This window comes from Octodon degus, unplaced genomic scaffold, assembly GCF_000260255.1.
Source record: "Octodon degus isolate 3935 unplaced genomic scaffold, OctDeg1.0 scaffold00107, whole genome shotgun sequence".
Classification (NCBI taxonomy): domain Eukaryota; kingdom Metazoa; phylum Chordata; class Mammalia; order Rodentia; family Octodontidae; genus Octodon; species Octodon degus.
Genome location: NW_004524683.1, coordinates 3,842,254 through 3,854,832, shown reverse-complemented (window position 1 = coordinate 3,854,832; position 12,579 = coordinate 3,842,254). Strand labels below are relative to the sequence as shown.

Sequence of the window (12,579 nt, the reverse complement as noted above, 5' to 3'; positions counted from 1 at the left end):
CAACTCACTGGGATACCACATCCAAGTATTTGACACGTGAGTTGAGTTCTCACATAGAGTCATGGCCTCGGGTCCATCAGCTGTGATTTTAGTCTTTAATCTGAATGTCTATCAGTTTGTGTGTGTGTGTGTGTGTGTGTGTGTGTGCGCGCCAAAATTCAAACTCATGACTTCATGCTTGCCAGGCAGGTTCTGTGCCGCTGAGCTAAATCTCCAGCCACTTATCAGTCTTTAACAGATGTAGCAGCCACTACTTGGTAAAATTTTGCCATAAAGTCTGGGTCACTGACCTCCAGCTGTCCTACAAATTCATTACGCTCCTGCTCAGTCCAACCTCGAAACCACTGATCCCAAAGACATAGCTGGCACTCAAAGATACGAGGCGGTCGGTTTGTTCCAGATACACTAAGCTGCTCCAGATTACCCAGGAGTGGCTGTAATTTTCCTGGCACCGCCTTAGCTACCAAGTCCTGTAGAAAACTTTATCTCTTAGGACCTGAACAACTGGCAAACCAGTGAAGAATGCACTTCATCTCCTGGAAAGTGATGTAAGACAATGGAGGAAGGGAAGAACTGATAATAGTGTCTGGTACCTGAGGGTAACAGAGAAGGGAAGGACAGTGGCACTGAAGAGGAAGGTGATTCCAGTGGCATCCTCCCTTTTCTTCTGAGAGCCCTCGGTGATTCCCACAAGAGTAGTACGATTCCAACTATCAGGGCTGCTTCCATAGTTCCTGAAAACCCTAAACAGAGACAGCCAGCAGCCCACACACCTCATATTAATTTTAGAATTTTTTCTTTTGTTTAGTGAAAAGTGCTGGCTGGGGAGATGGCTCAGTGGAATAAGCGCTTCCCTGGCAAACGCAAGGGCCTGAGTTCAATCCCAGGTTCTGAAAAAAAAAAAAAAAGAGTTAGTGAAAAGTACTGTTGGCATTTTGATTTGAATTGCTTTAAACATATATATAATTTTTATATTTATTGCTATATAACTATTAATAAAATTACCATTTTGACCATGATTCTGCTTATCTAGGAATAAAAAATGTCTTTCCATTTCCTAATGTCTTCTTTGATGTCTTTTATCAGACTACTACAGTTTTATCTGTAGAAGTCTTTTATTTTCTTGATTAATTGCTAGGTAGTTAGCTATTTTGAGATTTTTTTGTTGTTGGTTTTGTTTTCTTTTGTTTTTAAACTAGCATAAATGGAATTACTTTCCTGATTTCTCAATGGATTATTGTTGTACAGGAATGCTATTGATTTTTGTATGTTGATTTTGTATCCTGCCATTTTTCTGAATTTGTTTATTGCACCTAAGAGTATTCTGGTGGAATTTTAGGGGTCTTCTATGTAAAGCTTGATGATTTTCTCTAATAGCTTTTAGTGTTCTCCTATGCTAAATAGCTAAGATTTTGACTGTGATATATCATGAAGATGTTCTTTTCTAGCCATAACTCTATCAGGTTCTAAATGCCTCTTCTACCTGGATATTCAATTCATTCTCTAGATTTGGAGACTTCTCTTCCATGACTTTGGTGAAATTTTTATATTTTGGTGTGCTCTCTTAACCTTTTTCCTATATTGCTTAGAGGGGTTGGAGATATTGTTATCTAGAAGCTATTAGATATTACTTTTATGTTGTCTGGTTGTTTTGAAGGTATCACTGAGTACATGATCTATGGCATCAACCTTGTCTTCAAGTCCTGATAATCTCTCCTCAGATTCGTTGTACCTGCTGCTCATGATTTCAACTGAATTTTTCATCCTATAGTTCTACTTGATTGCTTTTTACAATGTCTAATTCTTTATGCAAGTAGTTGTTTGTATCCTGTATTATCTTAAGTGAGGGAACTGCTGAATATATTAAATAAATCCTTTATTGACATCTTCTTGATGCTTATTGAACATCTTATGAATTTGCTTATTCTTTCACCTTTGATCTTTTCAGGCATTATAAGCATTTGGGTTTTGAATTCTTGGCTTAATACTTCCTCCACATTCACAGAACCTGTGAATACCTTTGGTGAATTAAGAGTATTGGGAGACTTCATGTTTCCCTGCTTCCTGATATTTCTAGTGTGTGAATGTTAAAGATTGAAGATCAATGTGTAGAACACTCGCTACTGTGCACATCTCTTTAATTATTGTAGTTTTCCTTAGAGTGTGATTTTGCTTTTGGTTATATTTTGGTCTTCATGCATGTGTTAATGAATCTACCTGTGTTGCAAGGACAGAACAACTATATCAATTATATTAGCATTTATAAAATCAACCATACATCAATCACAAAATTGAAACTTGTTTCAAAATTTTCAGTTTCTCCAAGAAGACAGTAACATAGTACTGATGATTAGTAGGCTAAGATGTAAAGAAAAAGGAAGAAAAAAATTCAAAAGGAAGAAAAAACAATGCAAATGAAATTTTAAAAATATATGACATTGGTGGTATTATTTTTATATCTGAAAGGAAGAATAAAGGAAAGAGGATTTAACAGAGTTACTCATACAGGAAAAAGGATGAAAGAGAGAGAGAAATTTAGAAAAGGTATAGGAATCTTGGTGAAAAAAATTGAATACTGATATACAAAATGTTAGTTGAATCATCTATGCAAGACTTTTTTCTGAGGGTTAACTTGACTTTACCTTCAGTTTCTCCAGGAAGACAGTAACATAGTATTGATGATTTTATAATGAGTATAAAAATATACTCATTAGGTTTTTTTCACCATTTCACATATACAAACACCATACATATAAGATATATTCTAAAAGAGGAAGAAAGACAAAAAAAGAAAGAAAAAATTAAAATATATTATGTTCATAGTATCTTACTCATAAAAGAAGTGAAGGGATGAATTTGAGAGGGGAGATAAGTAAAGACAGGAGCTTAAATGAAACATGATGAAAGTTATAGGGAGGTTGTATCTTATTTATGTCTACAACTCTCAGACTGTACTTATCATCAGGAGTTGTGAAGAGCATATGTACAGTGGACTGTTGTAGAAAGTACAGGAAGACTGAGACTAATTTATAATGTATTCAAACAGCTAATTTAATTAATCTAATGAAACAACCCTTGGCATAGGAAAACCTGGTGTGTCTCAGTAAGAACAAAAGCTCAGATTCTTATGTTCTTGCCAGCACACAATAATTCCCTCCCCTAACTCTTTCAAGAAGCAACAGAAAATAAAACACACACACACACACACACACACACACACACACACGTGCATGTGCATACAAAAGCACAAAAGAAGACTTTCAGTTTTATTTATACTTCAGTCAGAATGCAAACAGTATGCCCTTCTCCCTTAGTTCAAAAGTGGGGAGACTTTTCTTGTCCTTTAGTGCTTGAGAGGGAAACTGAGCTCCAGTCCTCTGTTTCTGTCTAGTAAGTTGGGTATACGTACTGTTGCGTAAGCTGGTTCCCTTCCAATGACTTGTTCTCATGCCTGCAAGAAGCAAAGAGGCTCAGGTATTCAGACTTATCTTTAAGGATGCCTCTCGTTCTTTCTGTAGGCAGAATTCTGTTAGATTTCTGCTTTGCTCCTATGGGTATGACTAGCCAGAGATTTTTCCTCTGTGTTATAACTGGAATCCTTCAATTGTACCAGAAGGATGGACAGCACAATGAAACTGGTCAAGTCATTCTTCTGAGTATCTCTGGAAAGACTTCCTTGACCTCTGTTGCCTTCACCCTGTGATAATCCCTGTAGCTGATTGCATCTGTTCTAAAACACTCTGGGGCCAACTGTGGTGGCACATGCCTGTAATCCCAGTACTCCGGAAGCTGAGGCAGGAAGACTGCTTCAAGTCTGAGTCCAGCCTGGATTATTAAATGTGTTCAAGACCAGCCTGAACTGCATAGTAAGACTCTGTCTCAAAAAGATGTAAATAAATTTTAAAAATTAAAAAAATATAACAGTCAGACCTCTGTCCACATTAGTCTCTCATCTTCGTCCAAGCCCAATGTTTCTATATGTTACACAAAGTCTATTTTGAGTCTTTGAATTCAGTGGAATTTCAGGCTTCGCAAAAAGGGCCTTTCTTTGTAGAATTGAGTATCGTTTGGAGGATGATGGAAGGGAACTCAAACAGGCACAAAGTGTAGCAGCTTTTGGTGGCCCCTGGAAGGCATTTTACACAGGTGCTGAGCTCCATGGTATTTAAAGAACAGGAAGGAAGTCACACAGGCATAGAACTAGGCAGAGGTTTTATGGGGGGCGGTTATGAGGGGTACTACTCTGCCATTACTCTAATGTCTTTTTTTCCAACCCTTGAATCCGACTGGTCACAGCTGCTGCAAAACCCTCACAACTCTCTCTGTTCTAGGAATCTCTCAATGCCTAATTCCACAACCCTAACCAAACCATGACCTTTTTTACCTGCCTTTAGGGCTTGCTGGTCCTCACTCACTTGCTGCCCACTGAGTGATTCTCTGCCTTGTACTTTCCTTAGTGCCCTGATCTGAGCAGAATTTCTCCTGCAAACATCTCACTGGCTAGGTTCCATCTCCCAGTGGGAGAAGGAGATTTGGTTTTTTCCCAAGATGTCATGTTCACTGGACCTGTGCTATGAGCAGGATCAGGATCAAGAAGTAACCCTGTTTCTTTTCCTAAGCATCCCTATTACTGGAATTCATCTGATGAGCTTCTTTTTAAAGTCACCTTCCTATGGCTGGGGTTGACCCCTTGCCCCCACCCAGCTTTTGAGAACCTTCAGGGCTGGATGAGTGTCTTCCAAGCATCTTGTGAATGCTGCTACCTCTATCACGTCATGGTGCTCCTCTCTTGGTCACACACAAATTCTCAAGAATTGTTCTACCTGATAAACTTCTATATCCTCACAAAATACATCAAAGGCAAATATGAGCCCTAAGACTGTATACTTTTTTTCCTAATAAAGTTGATTAATTTTTTATAAAACATTCATGTTACATCTTAATCACATGTTTTTAAACAGACAAAAGGTTTCACTTGTCATTGCTATATTATAGAATGTGATATATAGACATATGCTATTATAGGCATAGAGTTTGGAAATCAATAGATTTAGGTATGTGTCATCACCTACAAAGTTATATCCTTACCCTGTAAAGACTTGTATGACCTGAATAGGCCCATCTCTCTGATCCCATTTCCTACCACCTTCATCCTAACAGATGCTGCTCCCCAACAAAGTCATACTTACTGTTACTCAAACACCTCATATTTGTTTCCCCTCAGTGTTTTATTATTTCCTCTGCTTGGTCTGATTTTCCTTCATTTATTTACACATATTGCTCTCTCACTATATTAAAGTCTCTGTTCAAACATTATTTCCTCAGAGAAACTTTCTCCTACCATTAAGCCAAAATAGTTTTCACCTTTAGTCATTCATAATCCCATTATCAAGCTATTTTGATTACTATCTAAAATCATAAGTTCTACTCACTTGTTTATTTATTGACTGTCTTTCCATTTGTAAAGTTCATGAGAACAGAAACTATTTTCTGTTCTGCTGTATCTCCATGTGGTAGGAAAAACTTCGGACCCACAGTGGATACTTCACAAATATTTTCGAATGACTGATTAAATAAGTAAATGAGCAAATCAATGGTACAATAGATCTATCAGCAGATATATGGGGAGCTCAGGAGGAAGCACCTAATCTAAACTTGCAGGTGAAATGAAGTATGATCAAGGGAGATTTCCCAGAGCAGCATACCATGTGAGCTGAATTTTGAAGGACAAGTAAGGTTAAAGAGAAGGCACCTAGGCCAAGGAAATAATACATGATATGAGGCAGAGGGTAAAAAACACAGCTTAAATACTCAGAAAGCTACAGGTGATCTCTGATGACAAGAATAAAATGAATGAGAGAAAATGGCTCCGTGTGGGTGGAGGAATAGCATTTCAGAAGCCAAATAAATAATTTGAATTCCAAAGTTGCTAAAAACACTCTCTTTCTAAATGACACTAAAGATGATCAAAATCTTGTCTTTCCTTCTAGGAGAGTTCCCAGCAGTGTGGGAAATTAAAAATAACATTTAGGGATGGAGTAGTCATCTTCAAAATTCTTCAAAATTCTGTATCCTGTCCAGCCTCTGCCCACATTCACTCACCAACTAAGTTCTGGCAGACACTCAGGACAATTAACTTCTAGGATATCCATCAGTATCTGCAACATATAAGCCAGCTCCTGTGATGTGTTAAGAGATCAATTCAGCATGGTTAGTTTATTTCAGTAACTGTATTTAATGATATCTAGTAGTTTTTGTTGCTGTATGTGTCTTGGCAGATGTTTTAAAGGGTAGTCTGTCCTAGAAGCTCCCATAATACACTAATAGTGAAAGGTTTAACTTCACACATGTATATCTTTAATGATACTAAGAACCACATATCCTCTGTATTTGGAGGAAAAAAGACTTTGTGTTGCTTTGTAACAGGTAAAATGGATGGCCCAAACAAAAAACAAAAACAAAAAAACCATGTGTGTTCCAAGGATTCTGTAATCCAAAGGCAAGAATAGCATACTTTAGAGTGCAGAAGAACAATACACACACAATGAGGGCAGATGGAACAGCATATGGCCACCACAGCTGGAACACTTCATAAATGATCTCCAGACCATCACTGGTGTTTGAACACTTCCCCAGTTCAAAGTATAGAACACCATCTATTATAAGCAAACTTTTAAAAGCCAAATGAGATGTTTATAGTCCTTATGTAAAGGTCATATTTCTAAAGTGTACAGAGACCTAAAAATTACAGCTTTCTAATGAGAAGTTAAACTATTTCTTACATATATTATCTTGCACCTTTAATGATATCATCCTCCGCATTCTTATTGTTACAGATACACGCAACTGATTGTCTTTTGTGGTAACATAGCATTAACCAATGCTTAAATTAAGATCTTAGATAAATATATTTTGATAAAATAGTGGAAAAAAGGGCCAGCCTGATAGCTCAGTGGACTAAAGCACCTGCTTAGGCAGAAAGGTTTGATCCCCAGCATGCCATGCCAGCCCTGCCCCCGGGACACTCCGAGCCAGCCATTGAGACTGGGCATGGTGGTGTGTGCCTGTAATCCCAGCACTTAGGAGGCTGAACACAGGAGAATCACTGAGGCAGAGCTACATAGTAAGACCCTGTAGACCCTGCAGACCCTGTCCTAAATACAGGGGAAGAAAGAAAGAAAGAAAGAAAGAAAGAAAGAAAGAAAGAAAGAAAGAAAGAAAGAAAGAGTGGGAAAGGATTAGGAATTATTCACTTGGCTTATGTTATGTGTACCGACCGCTAAGGTTTGATACTGTTATTATCTATTTGTTGCTAATGTTTGGGACCACAAATATGGGATTCAAGGGATTTAGTAGAAAGATCATTGGAACTAGAATCATATAAATTCTTAATTCTTAGTAAGATATATCATTTTTAGGACTGACCAGATAGCTCAGCAGATTAAAGCAGCTGCTTAGGCAGAGCACAGTGACCAGGATTCAATTCCCCATATGCTGTGATGACCTGCCCCTGGGACATGCTGAGCTGGTGATAGTGACTGGGCATGGTGGTGCATGCCTGTAATCCCAGCGCTTGGGAGGCTAAACACAGGAGAATCACTACAAGTCCAATCTGTATAGTGAGACCCTATAGACCCTGTACTAAATACTTTAAAAAAAAGATATATCACATTTATTAGCTATAATTTTCTTAACTGTAAAATAGAACTCATTGATTGTATATATTTCATTGAATGGTTTAAAATTAAATGAAAATACTTTGTACATGTTAAGAGTTTCTTATTTAACAATCACTGGTTCCTGTATGTGCTCCTATAAATTCTTGTGGAAGTTTAGTCTCAGTTACTTTATCCTCAAGAAGACACAGTATCAGACACTTACAACTTAATGTCATGATAGAAGGGCCTATACAGAGGAAGGCTGCTCACATCATGGTGGCCAGAAATTTAAAACAAAAAGATGATGGAATGGAAGAGCGAAATGTGTATTTGCTTCAAAGACACACTCTCAGAAACCCACCACTTCTGACCAGGCCCAACTGTTTTTGCAAATACCATGAGGGGGTGAATCCCGGAGAGGGATTTTCTGAACCTAAATCACTGACCTCCAAGTGACCCTTAAAGCATTTTTCTTTGTTGTATTTTTTTTCTTTAGTTCCAGTAATGGGGATTGAACCCAGTGACTTCACTGAGCTACACCACAAGTCCCTTTTTATTTTTTAAATGGAAAAAAAAGATACAGAATTTCAAAACAAGATGATAGAAAATTACAATGGTTGCTATATTACATATTGTAATCTTAAAAACAGTTGTTCAGATTAACAGATGTAGGTATGCAAAGTTGATCAAATAATCAAGTATTAACTGTTCCTTTCAATAAACTAATAGAAATTAGTAGCACAATTATCTCAGATAGATGGATGGATAGATAGACAGATAGATAGATAAATTTCCCCTTCCTTCTTTTCTCCTCTTCCCCATCCCAGTTCTTTTTTCCCTTTCATTAGTTTTTTTTCCCCTTTCACAGTATCTACTGTATCTTTCAGATTTTATTTACCCTTTCATTTTCTTACACAAGTGACACAATAAAATGTTTATACATATATCTTATTTATTTCACTTATGAGTATGCTCTCTAGTTACATTCATTTACCTATAAAAGATTCCAGTTTATCTTTATAGCTGAATAATACTCCATTATATAAAATATCACACCTTTTTTATCCATTCCTCAGTTGATGGGCATTTATGCTGTTTCCAAGATTTAGCTGTTATAAATTGTACTACTATAAACATTGTCACATATACATTGTCATGGTATGCTGCTTTCAGTTTTTCTACAAAAATATCCAGAAGTGAAATAGTTTGTTTGAATAGTATCTCTAATCCTAGTTTTCTGAGGAATCTCCACACTAATTTCCACATAGGTTGTTACAGTCTACACTCCCAACAATAGTATTCTGAAAAAAGAGATCAAGGAAGATTTCAGAAAATGGAAAGATATTCCTTATTCTTGGATAGGAAGAACCAACATTGTGAAAATGGCCACACTCCCAGAACTCTTACACAGATTCAGTGCAATCCCAATCAACATAAAATTAACATACCTCACAGATCTGAAGAAAACATTCTTAAAATTCATCTGGAACTAGAAGAGACCTAGACTAGCAAAAGCAATCGTGGACAAAAAAGGCAAGGCAGGAAATATAATAATCCCTGACTTGAAAATTATACTACAATACTGTGATGAAATCAGCATGGTACTGGCAAAGAAAACATACCTAAGGATCAATGGAACAGATTAGAAGATGCAGACAACTCCAAACACACTCAGCCACCTTATCTTTGATAAAGAGGCCAAACATGTTCATTGTAAGACAGCCTCTTTGATAAACAGTGCTGGAAAAACTGGCTGTCTGTATACCAAAAACTAAAACTAGACCCATGTCTATCACCATGAGCTAAACTGATGTCAAATGGATCAAAGACTTAAGATATTAAAAGAAAAACACTAAATCTACTGGAAGAGAAAGTAAATGGAAATCATGAAGACATAGAGGTAGGCAGACAGTTCATGAAAAAAAATCAAACTGCACTGGCAAATACGTCAATGAATCAAAAATTGGGATCTCAACTTATTGAAAAGTTTTGAATATCAAGAAATCACCAAGAGAGGAAAAAGAAAACTCACAAATTGGGAAAAGAATTTACCTGACTGTCTGTCAGACAAAACAGTTTTATCTAGAACATATAAAGAATTAGAAAAAAATCAGGACCCCAAAATTCAAAGATCCAATGAAAAAATGGCACCTAAGATGAATACACACTTCTCAACTGAAAAAATACCAATGGAAAATACATATATGAAAAAATGTTCAACATCATTGGTCATTTGAGAAATGCAAATTAAAACAACACTGAGATTCCATCTCACCCTAGAAAGAATGGCTATCATCAAGAAGTCAACCAATAACAAATGCTTGAAGGGCTATGGAAAATAAAGGAACTCTTGGCCTGCCTGCCTCCTCCACCAGCTTGCTTGCTTCTCTTCAGCAGCCCTCATGCGCTGAGCAATAAAGGAGTTCTTTACCTCTCTCCAGCTTCTGCTTCGTGCCAGACGAAGGTTCAGGCCTGCCACGTGAGAGAGGCACTGCCCCGCATTCTCCAGAGCTCCGCTGCCCGGCCAGACCCAGCACAGCCCACCAGACACAGCGCAGTCCCCCCTCTTAGTGAGAACTTCCACTGCGCCTTGGGCCATCCACATTCGACCAACCCCAGGCCCTGCAAGTGTGGGGAAGAGCTTCAGCTTTGTCCTGCACCTGCCCGCCGCTCCAAGTCCAGGCCCGCAGCATAAGAGGCTTTTGCCCTTGTTATCCGGACCTCCCCCACCTGGTCAGACTCAGCACAGCCCGCCATCTGACTAAGAACTTCTTCTGTACTCTTGGGAGTCCTGCAGACTCACCAAAACACAACACTGGTGAGTGTGTGGGAGAGCTTCTGGGCTCTCTCACCCCTGCTCTTCATACCCCTCCAGACCTAGCCCAGATGTAGCATACAGGCTTGAGGTAAAACCCTGCAGCTAAAGTCCCTGCAGTGAGACTAGGGTCAAAACTACACAGCTAATCCAGGAACAGATCATCTTACCAGAGGTATACAGCAGGCCCACCTCCAAGGGCAACAACAGTAAGGAGCTCGGCACAGTAGCCTAACCCAAGCCAGGCACAACTGCATGAACTAGAACTTGGTATATCAGTACCTGAATTTCATTAAGTGATAACATAATTGCACCAAAGCTCTACAACAAAGGCGAGAGGTCAGTGTTAAATGAAATGATAAAGACAAGGACCAAAATGCAATCTCAGGTCTCAAGCCCACCCATAACAAGTGCAGAGGACACTAGCTCAGCTGAAATAAATGAATCAATAGAGTCAGAAGTAAATAAACAACAGCAGAAAGGTATAGAGGAACTCAGAGCAGAATTTCTGGAATGAAAAAAAAGAGAACTCTGAATTTATAGCAGCTGAACTTAAGAATCAAATGCAGAAACATATTGAGGAAACACAATGCCCAACCAGAATAAATTCAGTGGACACTAGCTTAGCTGAAATACATGAATTAATAGAGTCAGAATTAAATAAGCAACTGCAGAAAGGTTTAAAGGAACTCAAAGCAGAATTAGTGTCTGAAATGAAAAAAGAAATCTCTAAATTCATAGCACCTGAACTAAAGAATCAAATACAGAAACATAAAGAGGAAACCCAATCTGTAAAAAACTCTGCAGTAAAAGAATTAATAACTGTTTCTAAAGAAGACATTGATAAAAAAAAATACAGATTAAAAATTGATGGATTCCTTCAATGAGCAATACAGGAAAGAAATAGATCACATGAAGCAGAGTCAAAGAGATGTAAAGGAACTTAAAATCTCAATTAGAAGCCGGAAAAACCACTTCAGAGAAAGTGAAGATAGAGTTTCAGATCTTGAAGATGCTGGTGCAGCTAGTGAAAAGGTAAGAAAGGATCTCTTAAAAACAACTAGGATGCAGGAAAAAATAATTCATCATCTGCAAGATGATGCAAAGATGAACAATGTGAGACTAATAGGCATCAATGAGAATGAAGGTGTCAATACAAATGATATAAAAAGAATATGGGCAGAAGTAATAGCAGAAAACTTCCCAAATATGAGGAAACAATCTGATACTCACTTAACCGAAGCATACTGAACTCCAAATAACTTCAACCCAATTAAAAACACAACAAGAGAGACCCAGTCCTAGCCCAGGTCCAGTGAGTGTGTGGAGAGCTTCCTGCTAACCTGCGCAGGCGGGACCAGTCCCAGCCCAGGCGCAGCGTGGGCCAGATCGTCTCCCACCCCTTCGGGCCACCCCCCACCACTCCCCATACCTCCCCAACCCCTCCCGCCTAGTAGGGATTTCTGCCGACTTTCGGGAACCCCAAGACCCAGTCGAGCCCAGGTCCGGTGAGTGTGTGGAGAGCTTCCTGCTACCCTGAGCAGGCGGGACCAGTCCCAGCCCAGGCGCAGCATGGGCCGGACCGTATTCCACCCCCTCGGGCCGCCCCCCACCACTCCACCATACCTCCCCAACCCCTCCCGCCGAGTAGAGATTTCTGCCGACTTCCGGGAACCCCTAGACACAGTCCTAGCCCAGGTCCGGTGAGTGTGTGGAGAGCTTCCTCCTACCCTGCGCCTGCGGGACCAGTCCCAGACCAGGCGCAGCGTGGGCCGGACCCTCTCCCACCCCCTCGGGCTGCCCCCCACCACTCCGACATACCTCCCCCACCCCTCCCACTGAGTAGAAATTTCTGCTGAGTTCCAGGAACGCCCAGACCCACTGCAAGCCGAGGTCCGCAGCAGGAAGGAGCTGAGCACAGCAGCCAGACCTAAGCCAGACGCAGCTGGATAACTCCAAACTTGGTAGAGCTCCACCTGAACTTCAGTACCTGTGAAGGTTATAACTACAGCAAAGATCTACAACAAAGGGCAGAGGACAGTGCTACACAAAATGACGAGAAGGAATAAAATGCAACCTCACAACCCAAGCCCACCAGTAACAAGT

General features: G+C 39.4%; 1 pseudogene; it reads right to left on the bottom strand.

The window, feature by feature from the left end:
• Positions 1 to 224: 224 nt before the first annotated feature.
• On the bottom strand, positions 225 to 654 carry LOC101579604 (annotated as a pseudogene).
• Between the last annotated feature and the right edge of the window lie 11,925 nt (positions 655 to 12,579).